The sequence below is a fragment of the Triticum urartu genome, chromosome 5 (assembly GCF_003073215.2).
Source record: "Triticum urartu cultivar G1812 chromosome 5, Tu2.1, whole genome shotgun sequence".
Taxonomy (NCBI): domain Eukaryota; kingdom Viridiplantae; phylum Streptophyta; class Magnoliopsida; order Poales; family Poaceae; genus Triticum; species Triticum urartu.
In genome coordinates this window covers 504505999-504527220 of record NC_053026.1, presented here as the reverse complement: position 1 = coordinate 504527220, position 21222 = coordinate 504505999, and positions in this window count along the sequence as shown.

Sequence of the window (21222 nt, the reverse complement as noted above, 5' to 3'; positions counted from 1 at the left end):
ATCCTTTCATTTTTTGCAACTTCATCTTTTATATAATTACACAGGGCATTACGGACCTTGGCTCTGCTCGAGCTGCTTCTTCGCAAGGCCGAGCTCTTGCTCGGACCGCTCGAGGTTCTGCTTCAGCGTGTCCACCTCCGCAGTTAGTGCGGCAGAGGCCAGCAGCGAAGCCTGCATACGCATATCGACATAATTATGTTAGACTCCTGCGAATATTATTAGATCCTCTATTCGGCTTTTCCTTGTGAACCCCAAATAGAGCATCAGGGGCTACTGTCTATGCGGTAATATTTTCATAGATTTTCCATGTACCTCAAAGCCTATCAACAGGCTGGCACAGGCTTCAGTCAGCCCGCTCTTGGCGGACTGAACCTTCTGGATCACCGCACTCATGATAGTGCGGTGCTCCTCGTCGATGGAGGCGCCGTTAAGCACATCCAGCAAGTTATCCGGTGCCTCCGGTTGGGCGGAGGCCACCGGTGCAGTAGGCTTGCCCTTCTTTGTAGGGGGCCGCCTGCCGGAGTCCGGAACTGCTGAAGGTTCCGGCGTGGTGTCCGGCCCAAGGCCGGACTCGGAGCCCTTGGGAGCTTTGCTCCCTTTGTGCCTGCAGTCCGGGAGGTCGCCTCGCGGCGCCTCCAGGACCACCTCCCCTTGGCTTGGAGCCTTTTGGGACCACCTCGGCGTCGTCCGTAGGGAGAGGGGAGGTAGCGGTCGGAAGTGAAAAACTATTCACATCCGACGAATCCAGGGAACCGCTCGACGATATGTCGACTCAGGCCCGGGGCGGACTGCATAATTATATTCGGCGTCACGGGAAGCTGTGCAATAAAGGAACGCCACGAGTCACTCTGGTGTCCGAATACTTACGACTTCGCCAGGGGCTTGGCCCTGAGCGGCCACTCCTCTTCGCCATCGTCGGCGTTGGTGGAGTAGTCCGGAGGAAGGGTCCTCCCCTTCTTGGACCCTCCGGCCTCCCAGTTGGGGCGGCCTTCCTTTTCTTTTCTCCCGTTGCTGGGGTAGAAACCTCTCTTTCCTCCTCCTCGTCTTCATGGGAGGAGTGCGCCTCGGAGTCATCGGACGATGAGTCCGACTCCACCGGGCGCCGGGAACTCTTCCGGGTTCCCGTGGCCTTCTTCTTGGCCTTCTTCTCCGGCACCACGTAAGGTGCCAGAACCACCAGCTCCGCCAAGCGGGCGTCTACTGGGTCTCCGGGCAAAGGAGCCGGACAGTTGATTTGTCCGGCCGTCCTCTGCCAGTCCTGTCAAAGGCATGGGGGCTTAGATCCCGCATAGAGTCAAACTATGAAAGACAAATATCCTGTAAGAGGTAAAACAGCTTACCGCGCTGGCTTGACGCTGCGCGCAGAATCCGCGATCCTCGGTGGCGGAAGCGGGAGCCTCGGCGCCCTTGAATAGCACCGTCCAGGCATCTTCGTACGTTGTGTCGAAGAGCCTGTTCAGAGTTCGGTGCTGGGCCGGGTCGAACTCCCACAAGCTGAAAGCCCGTTGTTGGCACGGGAGGACCAGGCGGATGAGCATGACCTGGACTATGTTGACGAGTTTGAGCTTCTTGCTCACTAGGTTTTGGACGCATGTTTGGAGTCCGGTCAGCTCTCCCGAACTACCCCACGGCAGGCCCTTCACTTTCCAGGAGGTGAGCCATGTAGGGATTCCGGATCGGAACTCGGGGGCTGCGACCCATTCAGGGTCACGTGGCTCGGTGATGTAGAACCACCCCGATTGCCACCCCTTTATGGTCTCCACGAAGGAGCCCTCGAGCCAAAGGACGTTGGGCATCTTGCCCACCATGGCGCCTCCGCACTCCGCCTGGCGGCCGCCCACTACCTTTGGCTTAACATTGAAGGTCTTCAGCCATAAGCCGAAGTGGGGCTGGATGCAGAAGAAGGCCTCACACACGACGATAAACGCCAAGATATTGAGGATGAAGTTCCGGGCCAGATCGTGGAAGTCTAGTTCGTAGTAGAACATGAGCCCCCGGATGAATGGGTGGAGAGGGAAGCCTAGTCCACGGAGGAAATGGGTGAGGAACACCACCCTCTCATGGGTCCTAGGGGTGGGGATGAGCTGCCCCTCGTCTGGGAGCCGGTGCGCGATGTCTTCGGACAAGTACCCGGCTCTCCTCAGCTTCTTGATGTGTCCCTCCGTGACGGAAGAGACCATCCACCTGCCTCCCACTCCGGACATGGTTGGAGAAGGTTGAGGTGGGTAATGCGGCCGGACTTGGGCGCTGGAGCTCGAGTGTGCGGAAATGGATGAGCAAAGGAGGAAGAAGGCGTGGATGAAAAGGTGGATCCTTATCCCCTTATATGGGCGGACGAAACTATGCGTTCCCACCAGCCTGGTAAAACTCGCTTATCCCCCAAGCGCCGTAATCAATGGCACGGTTGGGTTACCCACGCCCGTATTGATGAGAATCCTGGGATAAGGGGACATGATCTCTGCTTCGACAAGATGTGCCAAGGAAACCGCCTCGCAAAATGCTCTGAGGTGGGACAGTAAAAATGATTCGAATAAAGGCTTGGCTGTGGTGTGATGTCACGCTACGGAATACGTCAGCAGATTAGATTTGTGAAAATATTACTCTCTACGGTGGTATGTGGAACTTATTTTGCAGAGCCGGACACTATCCTTGTGCTCAAAATCTTCTATGAAGTATTAGGAGGAGGAACCTGCCTTGCAATGCCAAGGACAATCTGCGCGCCAGACTCGTCGTCATTGAAGTCTGGTTCAGGGGCTACTGAGGGAGTCCTGGATTAGGGGGTGTCCGGGTAGCCGGACTATGACCTTTGGCCGGACTGTTGGACTATGAAGATACAAGATTGAAGACTTCGTCTCGTGTCCGGATGGGACTTTCCTTGGCGTGGAAGGCAAGCTTGGCAATACGGATATGTAGATCTCCTCCCATTGTAACCTACTCTGTGTAACCCTATCCCTCTCCATGTCTATATAAACCGGAGGGTTTAGTCCATAGAACAACAATCATACCATAGGCTAGCTTCTAGGGTTTAGCCTCTCTGATCTCGTGGTAGATCTACTCTTGTACTACCCATATCATCAATATTAATCAAGCAGGAGTAGGGTTTTACCTCCATCGAGAGGGCCCGAACCTGGGTAAAAACATCGTGTCCCTTGTCTCTTGTTACCATCCGCCTAGACGCACTGTTCGGGACCCCCTACCCGAGATCCGCCGGTTTTGACACCGACAGTCATCACCGGGAGTGGTCCCGATTATTGTCACTTCGGGGTTGCCGGATCATAACACATAATAGGTGACTATAGACTTGCAAGATAGGATCAAGAACTCACATATATTCATGAAAACATAATAGGTTCAGATCTGAAATCATGGCACTCGGGCCCTAGTGACAAGCATTAAGAATAGCAAAGTCATAGCAACATCAATCTCAGAACATAGTGGATACTAGGGATCAAACCCTAACAAAACTAACTCGATTACATGATAGATCTCATCCAACCCATCATCATCCAGCAAGCCTACGATGGAATTACTCACGCACGATGATGAGCATCATGAAATTGGTGATCGAGGATGGTTGATGATGATGACAGCGATGAACCCCCCCCCCCTCTCCGAAGCCCCGAACGGACTCCAGATCAGCCCTCCCGAGAGGTTTTAGGGCTTGGCGGAGGCTCCGTATCGTAAAACACGATGATTTCTTCTCTCTGATTTTTTTTCTCCCCGAAAGCAAATATATAGAGTTGGAGTTGAGGTCAGAGGAGCTCCAGGGGGGCCACGAGGTAGGGGGGCACGCCCTAGGGGGGAGGGCGCGCCCCCCACCATCGTGGACAGGGTGTGGGCCCCCTGGTCTTCATCTTTTGCAAGGATTTTTTATTATTTCCAAATAGACGTTCCGTGGGGTTTCAGGTCATTCCGAGAACTTTTGTTTCCGCACATAAATAACACCATGGAAAGTCTGCTGAAAACAGCGTCAGTCCGGGTTAGTTCCATTCAAATTATGCAAGTTAGAGTCCAAAACAAGGGCAAAAGTGTTTGGAAAAGTAGATACGACGAAGACGTATCAACTCCCCGAAGCTTAAACCTTTGCTTGTCCTCAAGCAATTCAGTTGATAAACTGAAAGTGATAAAGAAAACTTTTAGAAACTCTGTTTGCTCTTGTTGTAAATATGTAAAGCCAACATTCAAGTTTTCAGCAAAGATTATGACTAACCACATTTTCAATAACTCTTAGGTCTCATGTTTACTCATATCAATAGCATAATCAACTAGTGAGCAATAATAATAAATCTCGGATGACAACACTTTCTCAAAACAATCATAATATGATATAACAAGATGGTATCTCGCTAGCCCTTTCTGAGACCGCAAAACATAAATGCAGAGCACCTTTAAAGATCAAGGACTGACTAGACATTGTAATTCATGGTAAAAGAGATCCAGTCATAGTCATACCCAATATAAATTAATAGTAATGGATGCAAATGACAGTTGCGCTCTCCAGCTAGTGCTTTTTAATAAGAGGGTGATGACTCAACATAAAAGTAAATAGATAGGCCCTTCGCAGAGGGAAGCAGGGATTTGTAGAGGTGCCAGAGCTCGGTTTTAAAATAGACATAAATAATATTTTGAGTGGCATACTTTCATTGTCAACATAACAACCACGAGATGGAGATATCTTCCATGCTACACACATTATAGGCGGTTCCCAAACAGAATGATAAAGTTTATACTCCCCCTCCACCAACAAGCATCAATCCATGGCTTGCTCGAAACAACGAGTGCCTCCAACTAGCAACAGTCCCAGGGGGAGTTTTGTTTGCAATTATTTTGATTTAGTTTGCATAAAGCATGGGACTGGGCATCCCGATGACCAACCATTTTCTCTTGAGTGAGGAGCGGAGTCCACTCCTCTTGAGAATAACCCGCCTAACATGGAAGATAAGGGCAGCCCTAGTTGATACATGAGCTATTAGAGCATACAAAACAGAATGTTTATTTGAAGGTTTAGAGTTTGGCACATACAAATTTACTTGGAACGGCAGGAAGATACCGCATATAGGAAGGTATAGTGGACTCATACGGAATAACTTTGGGGTTTAAGGGATTGGATGCACAAGCAGTATTCCCGCTGAGTACAAGTGAAGGCTAGCAAAAGATTGGGAAGCGACCAACTAGAGTGCGACAACAGTCATGAACACGCATTAAAACTAATAAACATTGGATGCAAGTATGAGTAGGATATAATCCACCATGAACATAAATATCGTGAAGGCTATGTTGATTTTGTTTCAACTACATGTGTGAACATGTGCTAAGTCAAGTCACTTAAATCATTCAAAGGAGGATACCACCCCATCATACCACATCACAACCATTTTAATAGCATGTTGGCACGCGAGGTTAACCATTATAACTCATAGCTAATCAAGCATGGCACGAGCAACTATGATCTTTAATTGTCATTGCAAACATGTTTATTCATAATAAGCTGAATCAGGAACGATGAACTCATCATATTTACAAAAACAAGAGAGGTCGAGTTCATACCAGCTTTTCTCATCTCAGTCAGTCCATCATATATCGTCATAATTACCTTTCACTTGCATGACTGAACGATGTGAATAATAATAAGAGTGCACGTGCATTGGACTAAGCTGGAATCTGCGAGTATTCAATAAACAGGAGAAGACAAGGCAATATGGGCTCTTGGTTAAATCAACAATAATGCATATAAGAGCCACTTCAACAATTTAATCATGGTCTTCTCCTATCGACCCCCAAAGAAAAGAAAAGAAATAAAACTATTTACACGGGAAAGCTCCCAACAAGCAAAAGAAGAACGGGAAATCTTTTTGGGTTTTCTTTTTAATTATTACTACTACAGCAAGAAAAGTAAACTAACTAGAAGCTACACTAATTTTTTTGTTTTTCTTAAGGTTCAACAAACACACAAGAAGAAAGCAAGAAAAAGAAAATAAACTAGCATGAATATTACAGTGAAAAAGTATGAGCACCGACATCTAGCAATGAGTGTGTGTAAACATAAATGTAATGTCGGTGGGAAATACGTACTCCCCCAAGCTTAGGCTTTTGGCCTAAGTTGGTTTATTGCCAAGGATGGCCTGGCGGATATCCGTAGGTGTAGCTGGGGTCCTACTGCGATGCAGCGGTTATCGCCTCCTGAGCTGCAGCATGGCAGCGAGCTGCCTCCGCCATCCTCTCGTACTCATCTGCCTCCTCTCTGGTGATAAAATGTCTTCCTTTTGCCTGATAATCAAAGAAGGAAGGAGCAGGAAGAGTAATACGGAAAGCATGACGTCTGTCAAAGATTAAACGATATCAGAGAGGTGATTCATTCCTCTCGACAAACTGGTGATAGACCATAGAATTATAGTCTAAATAAGTAGGAGGCAACTCAATGTCATCCTCACGAACGTCCACACCAAGAAAATCTACTAAGCGGGTTGTATAAATTCCACCAAAGAAATCTCCATTAAATCTATTATTATGCAACCTACGTGCAACAATGGCTCCCAAATTATAAGTTTGGTCTCCTAACACAGCACTCCTAAGAATACCGAGATCAGGCACACACATGTGACATGCTTCATCTTTACCATTTATGCACCTACCTATGAAAAGAGCAAAATAATGTATAGCAGGAAAATGGATGCTCCCTATGGTAGCTTGTGCTATATCTCTAGATTCCCCCACAGTTATACCAGCAAGAAAGTTTCTAAATTCAGATTTACGGGGTTCACTAACACTACCCCATTGTGGAAGTTTGCAAGCAGAAGTAAAATCCTCTAAGTCCATGGTATAAGATTTTTTCATAAAGATCAAACAGGACAGTTGGAGAATTACGTGAAGATGAAAATTCAAACCTCCTCACAAAAGTACTAGTAAGATAGTGGTACTGGGGGCATTTGTCTGCCTCAAAGCTCACAAGATCGGCGTTACGCAAATATGCGTTAAATTCTTCCTTGATTCCCGCTTGATCCATAAAATTTTCTGAAGGCCATTCACAGGGCCGCACGGGAGCGTCCCTTTGTGGCACCTCGTCAGCATCATGCATTGCAAGCCTGGGTCCTTGCTTCCTTGAAGAACCACCTTGAAACATTTTCCTAAGCATATTTCTTCCTCTGAAAAATTTCTGAAATTTTTAGTAACTTCAAACAAAAGTGAACCAAGCTCAACAAAATTGATAGCAACTACTCCTACAAGTGACTAGAGCCTATATCAAGCATTAGAACTACTTGGAACCATATAAATTTGACATGCAAGCTCAAGAACATGGTCACCTAGGCAGCACAAATTTGCAATGAATAAAGCACTAGAGAAAAAACTAATTGGACCAATGGAGGAGTCACATACCAAGGAACAATCTCCCCAAGCAGTTTTGTGAGAGGTGCTTTGAGCTAAGGAGATCGAAAATCACAGCAAAATGGGCTAGAACTCGTGCTTGAGCTGGATATTGGTGTTTGTGGGAGGAAGAAGGAGTGTATGGGTGCAGGAATAAGTGGAGGAGGGCCACCGTGGGCCCACGAGGCAGGGGGCAAGCCCTGGGCGGTAGGGCGCGCCCTCCACCCTCGTGGCCACGTGCTTGCCCCTCCTGCTGTGTTCTCAGTGCCCGAAATTCTCAAAAATTCTAGAAAAATCATATTCCATTTTCAGGGCATTCGGAGAACTTTTATTTTCGGGGTATTTTTATATTGCACAGATAAATCAGGAAACAGACAGAAAAATACTATTTTTACTTTATTTCAACTAAATAACAAAAAGTAGAAAGAGGGTACAGAAGGTTGTGCCTTCTAGTTTCATCCATCTCATGCTCATCAAAAGGAATCCACTAACAAGGTTGATCAAGTCTTCTTAACAAACTCATTCCGAATAATCATGGAACCGGAGAAATTTCGAATAACACTATGTTACCTCAATGGGGATATGCACATCCCCAATAATAAGAATATCATATTTCTTCTTGACAGTAGGTAGTGGAAATTCAAAACCTCCAAAAATAATTGATGGAATTTTTCCAATAGAATTGATACTTTGGACTTGAGGTTGTTTCCTCGGAAAGTGTACCGTATGCTCATTGCCATTAACATGAAAAGTAACATTGCCTTTGTTGCAATCAATAACAGCCCCTGCAGTATTCAAAAAAGGTCTTCCAAGAATAATAGACATACTATCATCCTCGGGGATATCAAGAATAACAAAGTCCGTTAAAATGGTAATGTTTGCAACCACAACAGGCACATCCTCACAAATACCAACAGGTATAGCAGTTGATTTATCAGCCATTTGCAAAGATATTTCAGTAGGTGTCAACTTATTCAAATCAAGTCTACGATATAAAGAGAGAGGCATAACACTAACATCGGCTTCAAGATCACATAAAGCAGTTTTAACATAGTTTCTTTTAATGGAGCATGTTATAGTAGGTACTCCTGGATCTCCTAGTTTCTTAGGTATTCCACCCTTAAAAGTATAATTAGAAAGCATGGTGGAAATCTCAGCTTCCGGTATCTTTCTCTTATTTGTGACAATATCTTTCATATACTTAGCATAAGGATTCATTTTGAGCATATCAGTCAATCGCATATGCAAAAAGATAGGTCTAATCATTTCAGCAAAGTGCTCAAAATCCTCATCATCCTTTTTCTTGGATGGTTTGGGAGGAAAAGGCATGAGTTTCTGAACCCATGGTTCTCTTTCTTTACCATGTTTCCTAGCAACGAAATCTCTCTTATCATAACGTTGATTCTTTGATTGTGGGTTATCAAGATCAACAGCAGGTTCAATTTCTACATCATTATCATTACTGGGTTGAGCATCATCATGAACATCTTCATTAACATTTTCATTATGTTCATGTTCATTACCAGATTGTGTTTCAGCATCAGAAATAGAAATATCATTTGGATTCTCAGGTGGTTCAGTAATAGGTTCACTAGAAGCATGCAAAGTCCTATCATTTTTCTTTTTCTTCTTTTTAGAAGGACTAGGTGCATCAATATTATTTCTCTAAGAATCTTGCTCAATTCTCTTAGGGTGGCCTTCAGGATACAAAGGTTACTGAGTCATTCTACCAGTTCTAGTAGCCACTTATCATCTTTCTTACTATTCATTTCATTGAGCAAATCATTTTGAGCCTTAAGTACTTGTTCTACTTGAGTGGTGACCATTGAAGCATGTTTAGTAATGAGTTTAAGTTCACCTCTAACATCAGCCATGTAATTACCCAAGTGTTCAATCATATAAGCATTTTGTTTTAATTGTCTACCAAAATAAGCATTGAAATCTTCTTGCTTAACCATAAAGTTATCAAACTCATCCAACCATTGGCTAGCAATTTTAGTAGGAGGGATTTCAGCTTTATCATACCTATAGAGATAATTTACCTTTACTACCTGTGTCGGGTTATCAAGACCATGAGTTTCTTCAATAGGTGATGGATTAAGATCATATGTTTCTTCAACAGGCGGTACATTAAGACCATGTATTTCTTCAATAGGAGGTAAATCCTTAACATCTTCAGCTTTAATACCTTTTTCTTTCATAGATTTCTTTGCCTCTTGCATATCTTCAGGACTGAGAAATAGAACACCTCTTTTCTTCGGAGTTGGTTTAGGAATAGGCTCAGGAATTGGCTCAGGAAATGTCCAATTATTTTCATTTGTCAACATATTATTCAATAGAATTTCAGCTTCATCCGGTGTTCTTTCCCTGAAAACAGAACCAGCACAACTATCCAGGTAATGTCTGGAAGCATCGGTTAGTCCATTGTAAAAGATATCAAGTATTTCATTTTTCTTGAGAGGATGATCAGGCAAAGCATTAAGTAACTTGAGAAGCCTCCCCCAAGCTTGTGGGAGACTCTCTTCTTCAATTTGCACAAAATTATATATTTCCCTCAAAGCAGCTTGTTTCTTATGAGGAGGGAAATATTTAGCAGAGAAGTAATAAATCATATCCTGGGGACTACGCACACAACCAGGATCAAGAGAATTAAACCATATCTTAGCATCACCCTTTAATGAGAATGGAAATATTTTAAGGATATAAAGGTAGCGAGTTCTCTCATCATTAGTGAACAGGGTGGCTATATCATTTAATTTAGTAAGATGTGCCACAACAATTTCAGATTCATAGCCATGAAAAGGATCAGTTCAACCAAAGTAATTATATTAGGATCAATAGAGAATTCATAATCCTTATCAGTAACACAGATAGGTGAAGTAGCAAAAGCAGGGTCAGGTCTCATTCTATCATTAAGAGATTGTTGATTCCATTTAGCTAATAATCTCTTGAGTTCATATCTATCTTTGCAAGCCAAAATAACTGCAGAAGCTTCTTTATCAAAAACATAACCTCAGGAATAACAGGCAAGTTTTCATCATCAATTTCATCAATATAATCAGTTTCAATAATTTCTTTCTCTCTAGCTCTAGCAATTTGTTCATCAAGAAGTTCACTAAGGGGCATAGTAGTATCAAGCATAGAAGTAGTTTCATCATAAGTATCATGCATAGCAGAAGTGGCATCATCAATAACATGCGACATATCGGAACGAGTAGAAGAAGCAGGTTTAGGTGTCGCAAGCTTACTCAAAAAAGAAGGTGAATCAAGTGCAGAGCAAGATGGCAGTTCCTTACCTCCCCTCGTAGTTGAGGGATAAATTGTTGTCTTAGCGTCTTTGAAGTTCTTCATAGTGACCAGCAGATATAAATCCCAAGTGACTCAAAGAATAGAGCTATGCTCCCCGGCAACGACGCCAGAAAATAGTCTTGATAACCCACAAGTATAGGGGATCGCAACAGTTTTCGAGGGTATAGTATTCAACCCAAATTTATTGATTCGACACAAGGGGGGCCAAAGAATATTCTCAAGTATTAGCAGTTGAGTTGTCAATTCAACCACACCTGGATAACTTAATACCTGCAGCAAAGTGTTGAGTAGCAAAGTAATATGATAGTAGTGGTAACGGTTAACAAAAGTAACGGAAGCAAAAGTAATATTTTTGGTGTTTTGTAGTGATTGTAACAGTAGCAACGGTAAAGTAAATAAGCGGCGAACAATATGTGAAAAGCTCATCGGCATTGGATCGGTGATGGAGAATTATGTCGGATGCGGTTCATCATGTAACAATCATAACATAGGGTGACATAGAACTAGCTCCAATTCAACAATGTAATGTAGGCATGTATTTCGAATATAGTCATACTGTAACACCCTCGATGCGACTATAGCTCCCACGTGTCGAGGCACGACTTAGAGACATAATCGCATTCAAGGCATATGTCGCAAGTTAGGCAATCTTCACAACATCCCATGTAATATGATAATAAAAGGGGAGATAACGTAGTTGGCTTACACTCGCCACATACAATCAAGGTACATAAATAACATTACATCATCCAAACACTCATGGCCCGACTACGGCGCCAAAATAAAAGAGAACCCAACATGCGACACGGTCCCAATCACCCCCAACTGGGCACCACTACTGATCATCGGGAAAGGAAACATAGTAACGTTGAGAGTCCTCGTCGAACTCCCACTTGAGCTCGAGCGCGTCACCTGGAGCGGAATCATCAGGCCCTGCATCTGGTGTAATAGTAATCTGTGAGCCACAGGGACTCAGCAATCTCGCACCCTCGCGATCAAGACTATTTAAGCTTAAAGGTAAGGCAAGGTAAATATATGTGGAGTTGCAGCAAGCGACTAGCATATATGGTGGCTATCCTGTTCGCAAAAGAGATCGAGAAGAGGAGGCAAAGCGCGAGCGAGTAATCTAGAGAACAACCTGCGCAAGCATTACTCCAACACCGTGTCCACTTCCCGGACTCCGCCGAGAAGAGGCCATCACGGTAACACACTCAGTCGATTCATTTTAATTAAGTTAAGGTTCAACTTATCTACAACCGGACATTAACAAATTCCCATCTGCCCGTAACCGCGGGCACGACTTTCGAAAGTTCAAATCCCTGCAGGGGAGTCCCAACTTAGCCCATGACAAGCTCTCACGGTCAACGAAGGAATAGACCTACTCCCGAGACGTTCCGATCAGACTCGGTACCTCGGTTCTTCAAGACACTTCGACAGGTTAAAGCAAGACCAGCAACACCACCCAGATATGCCGACAAATCCTGATAGGAGCTGCACATATCTCGTTCTTAGGGCACACCGGATGAGCAAGACGTCGGGTAGGCCAGCCTAGAGTTGCCCTTGGTAGCCCCGGACATCGCTCGGTTGGACCAACACTCAGAGGAGCACTGGCCCGGGGGAGGGGCTAAAATAAGATGACCCTCGGGCTCCGGAAACCCAAGGGAAAAAGAGGCTAGGTGGCAAATGGTAAAACCAAGGTTGGGCATTGCTGGAAAAGCTTTAATCAAGGCGAACTATCAAGGGGTTCCCATTATAACCCAACGGCGTAAGGAACGCAAAATCCGGGAACATAACACCGATATGACGGAAACTAGGGCGGCAAGAGTGGAACAAAACACTAGGCGAGAGGCCGAGCCTTCCACCCTTTACCAAGTATATAGATGCATTAAGATAACAAGATAATATTATGATATCCCAACAAGTAAATAAATGTTCCAACAAGGAGCAGCCTCCAATCTTCACCTGCAACTAGCAACGCTATAAGAGGGGCTAAGCAAAGCGGTATCATAGCCAATCAACGGTTTGCTAGGACATGGTGGGTTAGAGGTTTGACATGGCAATTTGGGAGGCTTGAAAGCAAGTGGTAGGCATCGTAGCATTGGCATAGCAAAAGAGCGAGCATCTAGCAAAGCAAAGATAGTAGTGATTTCGAGGGTATGATCATCTTGCCTGCAAAGTTGTCAGAGTTGACTGGATCCTCGAAAGCAAACTCAACGGGATCCTCGTTAGCGAACTCGTCTCCCGGCTCTATCCAAACAAGACAAACAAGAAAACGGAACACAATCAACCACGTGCAAAGCTCAAACAATATGATGCAAGGATGGTATTGCTATGCGGGATGCGATGCAGGATGCATATGCAAGATGTGACAAGGAATCCATGAGCCTGGCCTCAACTTGGGAATCCAAGTGTTCCACTGGAAATATGAGATGAAATCGCTTGAAAACGATATAAAGAACGTCGGAATCGGAGTTACGGTTTGGAAATGGCGAGCAATTCAAATATGGCACCGGTCTGCGATATACAGCAAGTAGCCATCTAAATGCAACAAGATGAACATGCTACAGCACTCAAACATGGCAACAAATTACATGGCAGGGATGCATTCAAGATTCTTAACAAAAGTCTAGCACTGAGCTACGGCCAATTCATCCATTAACAGGTTCAAACAAGCATGGCAAAAATGCATATGGCAAACAGATTTCAGACAGTGAAATTAACACTTGTCTGGAATTTCAGATCAGGTAGCACACTTCGGAGCAACAAAACTACATGCTATAGGACCTGAAAATGGAAAAGTAAAGCTTGGCATGGAGCTACTCAAAGAGCTTAACAAAAGTCCCTTAGTGACCTTGAGACAAAAGGGATCAGACAATACAATTGCAAGCATGTGAACATGGCAAAAACATAATCAGTTCTCAGACCTAGTGAAAACTGGAGCATGCTGAAAACAGATATCAAGTAGGCATATTTACGAGCTCGATGCACTCACTACGGAGCAAGTCATGTCAATCTAAGCATACACCCATCAAGAATAAACAAAATTTAAGCTAGACATAGGAAGAACAATAGCATAGCATGCACGGATCAACTACAACATCCTCGGCAAAATCACTAACAAGTAGACAATCTGCCCAGATTCACGAAGTAGCAAAAGTAGAGCTCGATTGACTCAAGCTAGGGTGCTCCATAATTGCAAACAAATACATGGATGGATAGAGCACTACAAGTTGAACAAAACATCCTTACTGATCATCCTCAAAAGAGGCACGGATCACTAGGAAAACAACATGAACATATGGCCATATGAGATAAACATAGTGGAAATGTTAAGTCCCTGAAATCAGCATTACCAAGTGCCTCACTTTGTAAGCTTGTGCTAGTCACCACACACATCACAAAAATACATGGGTTGCACCTCTATAAAGATGAAAAAACCGTTAACAAAACATATGTAGAGCTCATGGGCATATCATGCACACAAAAATCATGGCAAAAATGACAAATATCTAAATGGAGTAGCAGATCTGACAATTATCTCAAGTAGCACTCTTCTAGCAGCATTTCTGGCATCAAGATGAACTCAAATGAAAATGATGCAATGGAATGAAATGATGTACTCTCTGAGACGAACATTTTGATATGCTATATGCCCAAAATGGAGCTACGGATGCAAAGTTACGATGCGATGAACATGGCAAGATAATCAGGGTTTCGGGGCAAAAAAGTCAACCGTCCCAATTCCCAGATCTGGATCTGGCACGGATTTCGGAGCAGCCTGCCGGAGTTACTGTTCACCGCCGGAGATGAAGCTCGCCGGAGGAGTTCGTGGCGGCCGGAGCTCGTGGACGAGGCCGGGGCGGTGGAGACGAGCGGCGGAGCTGGCCGGAGCAGTGGCGGCGGTGGCCGGCCGGCGCGGCGGGGTTGGAAGAAGGGCGCGGCGAGGCCGAACGTCGGCGATGGCGCGCGGCGGCTCCGTGGCGGCGGCGGCCGGCGACCGGGCGTCGCGGGGAAGAGGACGACGGCGGCTCGAGCTCCCGGGCGGCGTGGAGCTTCGGGCCCGCGGGGGCCCTACGCGGGCTGAGCGGGCCGGTGCGCGGGTGGAGGCGCGGCGAAGTGGGCGCGGTGACCGGGCGAATAGGGAGGCGCCATGTGGCGCGGACAGGCGGATTCGGACACGTTCGTCGGTGGTGGTTTTTGTCCGGGCGGCGGCGGGTGGAGATGGATCTGAGGTTAGGGATGGAGGGGATCCGGGATTTTAGAGGGGTCTTTATATAGGCATAGAGGGAGCTAGGAGAGTCCAAATGAGGTGCGGTTTTCGGCCACGCGATCGTGATCGAACGCTCTAGATGATGGAGAGGGTTTTGGTGGGTTTTGGGCCAACTTGGAGGGGTGTTGGGCTGCAACACACACGAGGCCTTTTCGGTCCCTCGGTTAACCGTTGGAGTATCAAACGAAGTCCAAATGATACGAAACTTGACAGGCGGTCTACCGGTAGTAAACCAAGGCCGCTTGGCAAGTCTCGGTCCAATCCGGAAATGTTTAATCCCCACACACGAAAGAAAGCTAGAAATGACCACCGGAGGAGAACGAAGCGCCGGAATGCAAAACGGACAACGGGGAAAATGCTCGAATGCATGAGATGAACACGTATGCAAATGCAATGCACATGATGACATGATATGAGATGCATGACAACGATAACAACACACGGAGACAAAAACCCGAACCCGAGAAAATAAAATAACTTAACGCCGGAAACGGCAAGAGTTGGAGTACAAATTGGGAAAGTCATATCCGGGGTGTTACAACACTCCACCACTACGAAAGGATCTCGTCCCGAGATCTAGGACTGAAAGAACGCCGGGTACTCAGAACGGAGGTGATCCTCGCGTTCCCAGGTAGCTTCACGGTCGGAATGGTGTGACCACTTGAGTTTGAGGAATTTGATTGACTTATTGCGAGTCTTGCGTTCAGTCTCTTCGAGAATAGCAACTGGGTGCTCACGATAGGAGAGATCTTCTTGGAGCTCAATGTCCTCGAAGTTGACGGTGCGGTCAGGAGTCTTGAAGCACTTTTGGAGCTGAGAGACATGGAACACATCATGAACATTTGCAAAGTTTGAAGGATGCTCGAGTTCATAGGCGAGATCGCCTCTCTTGCTGACAATCTTGAAAGGTCCCACGTATCTAGGGGCAAGCTTCCCTTTGATACCGAAGCGACGAGTACCTTTCATAGGAGAGACACGGAGGTAAACATGATCTCCGATCTCGAAAGCCAAATCACGATGCTTACTTTCATAGTAGCTCTTCTGGCGGGATTGGGCTGCTTTGAGGTTATCTCGAATGACTTTGCACATTTCCTCTGCCTCTGTGATTAAGTCATTACCCAAAAGCTGACATTCACCGGTTTCGGACCAGTTGAGAGGGGTACGACACTTCCTGCCATACAGAATTTCAAATGGGGCCTTGCCCGAACTTGCTTGAAAACTGTTGTTGTAGGAGAATTCAGCATATGGAAGACAATCCTCCCACTTCATGCCAAAGGAGATCACACAAGCCCTGAGCATATCTTCAAGAATCTGATTGACACGCTCGACTTGACCGCTAGTTTGAGGATGGAAAGCTGTGCTGAAGCGGATGTTTGTGCCCATGGCCTTCTGAAAAGAATCCCAAACCTAGGATGTAAAGATGCTGCCACGGTCTGAAGAGATCACTTGTGGAATACCGTGCAGAGAGACAATTCGAGAGGTATAGAGTTCCGCCAATTGAGCTGCAGTGATTGACTCTTTGATAGGCAGAAAGTGAGCCACTTTGGTGAGTTTGTCGATGACAACGAATATAGCATCATTGCCACGCTTGGACTTTGGAAATCCAGTCATGAAGTCCATCTCAATGTGGTCAAACTTCCATTCTGGAATGGCAAGAGGTTGGAGGAGACCAGCTGGCCTTTGGTGTTCTGCCTTCACTCTTCTGCAGACATCACATTCATTCACGAATTGAGTGATCTCGCGCTTCATTCGAGTCCACCAATAAGCTTGCTTAAGGTCCTGATACATCTTCGTGCTCCCAGGGTGGATGGAGAGGAGAGAATTGTGAGCCTCGTTCATGATCACTTGACAGAGGTCACCTTTGGGCACAACAATACGATCCTCGAAGAAGAGAGTGTCCTTGTCATCAAGGCGGTAGCACTTGTACTTGGACTGACTCTTGGCAATCCCAATCTTCACCTTTTTCACCATAGCATCAAGAAGCTGGGCTTGGCGAATCTGGTCTTCTAAGGTAGGAGAGACTTGAAGGTTGGCGAGGAAACCTTAAGGAACAAATTGCAGATTAAGTTTGCGGAAAGCTTCACAAAGCTCGGGTTGGTAAGGCTTAAGAATCAGACTGTTGCAGCAAGCCTTTCTGCTCAAAGCGTCAGCAATCACATTGGCCTTGCCTGGAGTATACTCAATACTCAGATTATACTCTTGAATCATTTCGACCCATCGAGTTTGCCTGAGGTTGAGATTATGCTGAGTGAAGATGTACTTGAGACTCTTGTGATCAGTGAAGATGTCCACTTTTCTTCCCAATAGAAGATGTCTCCAAGTCAAAAGAGCATGCACAACTGCCGCCAACTCGAGATCATGAGTGGGGTAGTTCTTCTCATTAGGCTTCAACTGGCGAGATGTATAAGCCACAACTTTCTTCTCTTGCATCAATACTGCGCCAAGACCTTGGAGAGAGGCATCGCAAAACACCTCGTACGGCTTGGATTCATCAGGCGGAGTCAGAACTGGAGCAGTGATCAACTTCTCTTTCAAAGTGTTGAAAGCAATATCACACTCCGGAGACCAAACGTACTTGACGTGCTTCTGAAGAAGATTTGAGAGAGGCTTCGCGATCTTAGAAAAGTTTTCAACGAATCTTCGGCAATAACTTGCGAGACCGAGAAAACTGCGGAGTTGCTTCACATTCTGAGGAGGTTCCCAATTCAAAATTTCGGATACCTTCTCGGGATTCACGGAAATGCCCTTGGCAGAGATGATATGACCAAGATAAAGAACCTCATCGAGCCAAAATTCACACTTGGAGAACTTGGCATAGAACTGATGTTCCCTGAGCTTATCAAGAACCAAACGCAAGTGCTTGGCATGATCTTCCTTGTTCTTGGAGAAAACCAGAATGTCGTCGAGATAGACCAAAACGAAGTCATTGGTGTAGGCGTTGAAGATGAAATTCATCATGCGAGAGAACGTCGGAGGAGCGTTGGCGAGGCCAAAAGACATGACAGTGTATTCATATGAACCAAAGCTTGTTCTGAATGCTGTCTTGGGAATATCTTCTTCACGAATGCGAATCTGGTGATAACCCATACGGAGATCAAGCTTGGAGAATACTTGGGCGCCTTTGAGTTGTTCGAACAACTCATTGATGTTGGGAAGTGGGTATTTGTTCTTGATGGTCTTCTTATTCACTGGACGGTAATCAACACAAAGTCGGTCCGTTCCATCCTTCTTGTTCACAAAAAGAACATCACAACCCCACGGAGAAGTACTAGGCCGTATAAGACCCATTCTTTCTTGCTCATCGAGTTGCTTCTTCAGCTCCTTCAACTCTTCAGGTCCGAGCTTGTAAGGACGTTTGCACACAGGTTCCGTACCAAGCTCAAGATCAATAACGAATTCAACTGGCCGATGCGGAGGCATTCCTGGGAGCTCTTCTAGAAAGACGTCTTGATATTCGCAAACGACTGGAATTTACGAAATAGCATCCAATTCACCCTTCTCATTGAGAGAAAACAGACGGATAGTATCATCACGAGCGGCAAATACAATTACATCCTCAGACGAATGAGTCAATTGAATCTGCCTGGCTGCACAATCAAGCTGAGCCTTGTGCTTAGAAAGCCAATCCATCCCAAGAATAAGATCAATATCCGAGTTACCAAGAACCACCGGAGAAGAGAAAAACTTGTAATCGCCCAAAGTGATAGAAACATCTGGGGAAAACGCGCTTGCATTCATGAATTTACCCGGAGAAACAACAGATAGCTGTCTAGGCAAATCTTGCAAAGGCAACTCAAGCTTAGAAACAAATGGCCTCAAGATGAAACAATGCGATGCACCCGTGTCAAAAAGAACTTTAGCAGGAATATCATTAATAGGGAGGTTACCCATGATCACATCTGACGAGTCCTCTGCCTGAGCTGCATTCATCAAATTGACCTTGGCGGACTTGGGGTTATGCTTGACCACAGCTGTACTTGCCGATCTGACAGGAGGAGGAGGAGGAAGACGCCTCTGGTTGAAACGCTTGTTGGCATAGTGACCCTTCTGTTGGCACTTGTTGCACGTGACCTCTGAAAGCGGACGGTGATACGGAGCACTCGGTCTTGGAGGTTGAGACAAAGTCTTGTTCTGAAAGCCAGGGTTGGGTGGGTGGAAAGAACCACTGCCACCTTTGCTCTTCTGCTGATATGGCTGACGGAACGGAGGAGGAGGAAGCCAAAACTTATGCTGCTTGGCCACTTGAGTAGTGGAAGAAGGAGTAACATCTCTGACTCGCTTCGTGGAAGCATCACACCTCAACTGAGCATTCTCTTGCTTCAGTGCCATGTTGTAGAACTCATCGTACCTCAAGGGCTCAAAGAGAACAAGAGCGAGCTGAATATCTTCTCTAAGACCACCCCTGAACTGATATATCATGCTCTTCTCATCAGGCACGTCCTGCTTGGCAAAGCGGGCAAGCTTCTGGAACAACTTGTTGTAGTCATAGACAGACAAAGAGCCTTGCTTCAGATTGCGGAATTCCTCACGCTTGCTTTCAACCACGCTCTGCGGAATGTGATGAGCTCGGAAATCTCGACGGAAATCATCCCAAGTGATAACACGTCCACCTCTGGAATCCTTGTACTGCTGGAACCATTCTGCAGCTTGATCTTTGAGTTGGAAGGAAGTGAACTTCACAAAGTCCTCAGGCCTGACGTTGCTGCACTCGAAATGCTTACACAGATCCACAAGCCAATCGTCAGCATCGGTTGCCTCAACACAATTACTGAAAGTCTTTGGCCCGTTAGCAAGGAACTGGTTGAGTGTAGCAAAGTGACTCTGATTGCAGCCTTGATTCCCTTGACTGCCTTGATTGCGCTCTTGGAGAATTTGCATGATCAGCTGAGTGTTTGCATTGGTTGGGGCCATCACAGCTTGCCATGCCTCCGGAGGAGGTGGAGGCGGTGGCGGATCTTGATTCTGGTTCTGACTGGTGCTCTTAGCGGGAGCCATCCTGAAGAGGTTGACCACCGTTAGCACATAGACAGATAAATGAAGCTGAAACCAACGGAATGAAAATTGCAACATATAGTCTTCACATCCGAAAACAAAATGAACGAATGCATTCCTCTCAAATGTCACATTATCCATAAATGAGAAGCCACGCTAGAATAAGGTAGAGAAATAAATCAATAAGGTACGGATCAAGAACGAAAAATCGGTAAGAAATCCCAATCTCAAACCAATATCCGTGGAAGAAGAACTAGAGCTACTAGAATTCCCACCTATGAAACTCCCGAACCTTTCCGGTTATGCAATCAGGTGTTGGGGATACAGGGGAAGCATAATATCTCACCCAAACTAGCAAATCCTACATCCAGCTGTATCCATCCTTCAACACATAACCAAGAAAACTTCGGAAACCATCTACCTCAACCTTCGAAAAGCATCCGTTATACAAGTTATGGCGATACTCCCGAACTCCCGCCCCAGTACTGGGTGGCGTCGAGGTTATCTCACCAACGAACTGCATAAAAGAGATTTTCGATGTCGGCGAACATATCTCAAGTATTCCAGAATTGCAACGATAAAATTATGATGACAACACCTCAGAGCTCAACTCCCCGGGACACTTCCACTAAACCCCTGACAGGAGGCACCAAGACAGTATTCTCATCATAAGCCATCGGAACAAATCCAAGATACTCGCGTGATCCTAAAATTTTTAGTGAAATTTGAGAAGAGAAGAGTCAAAACTCTACGTCAGGATGCCTTACCAGAGCGATGAGGAGACTGGGAAGTAAAAAGAATTCCTAAACTCTCCGATATATAATTCCTAAACTCAAAACATTTTTCTAGACACAACTCGGCTGCTAAAACGATCAAGCAATGGGGCTCCTAAGGTCGGGGAAGGCTCTGATTACCAACTTGTAACGCCCTCGATGCGGCTATAGCTCCCACGTGTCGAGGCACGACTTAGAGACATAACCGCATTGAAAACAATGTCGCAAGTTAGGCAATCATTACAACATCCCATGTAAAGCATAATAAAAGGGGCAGAAACATAGTTGGCTTACACTCGCCACGTCACATCAAAGTACATAAATCCATCATACAAACACTCATGGCCCGACTACGGCGCCAAAATAGAAGAAAACCCAACATGCGACAAGGCCCTGAATTGAACCCCAACTAGGCACCAATACTGATCATCGGGAAAGGAAACATAATAACGCTGAGAGTCCTCCTCGAACTCCCACTTGAGCTCGTACTCGTCACCTGGAGCGGAATCACCTGGA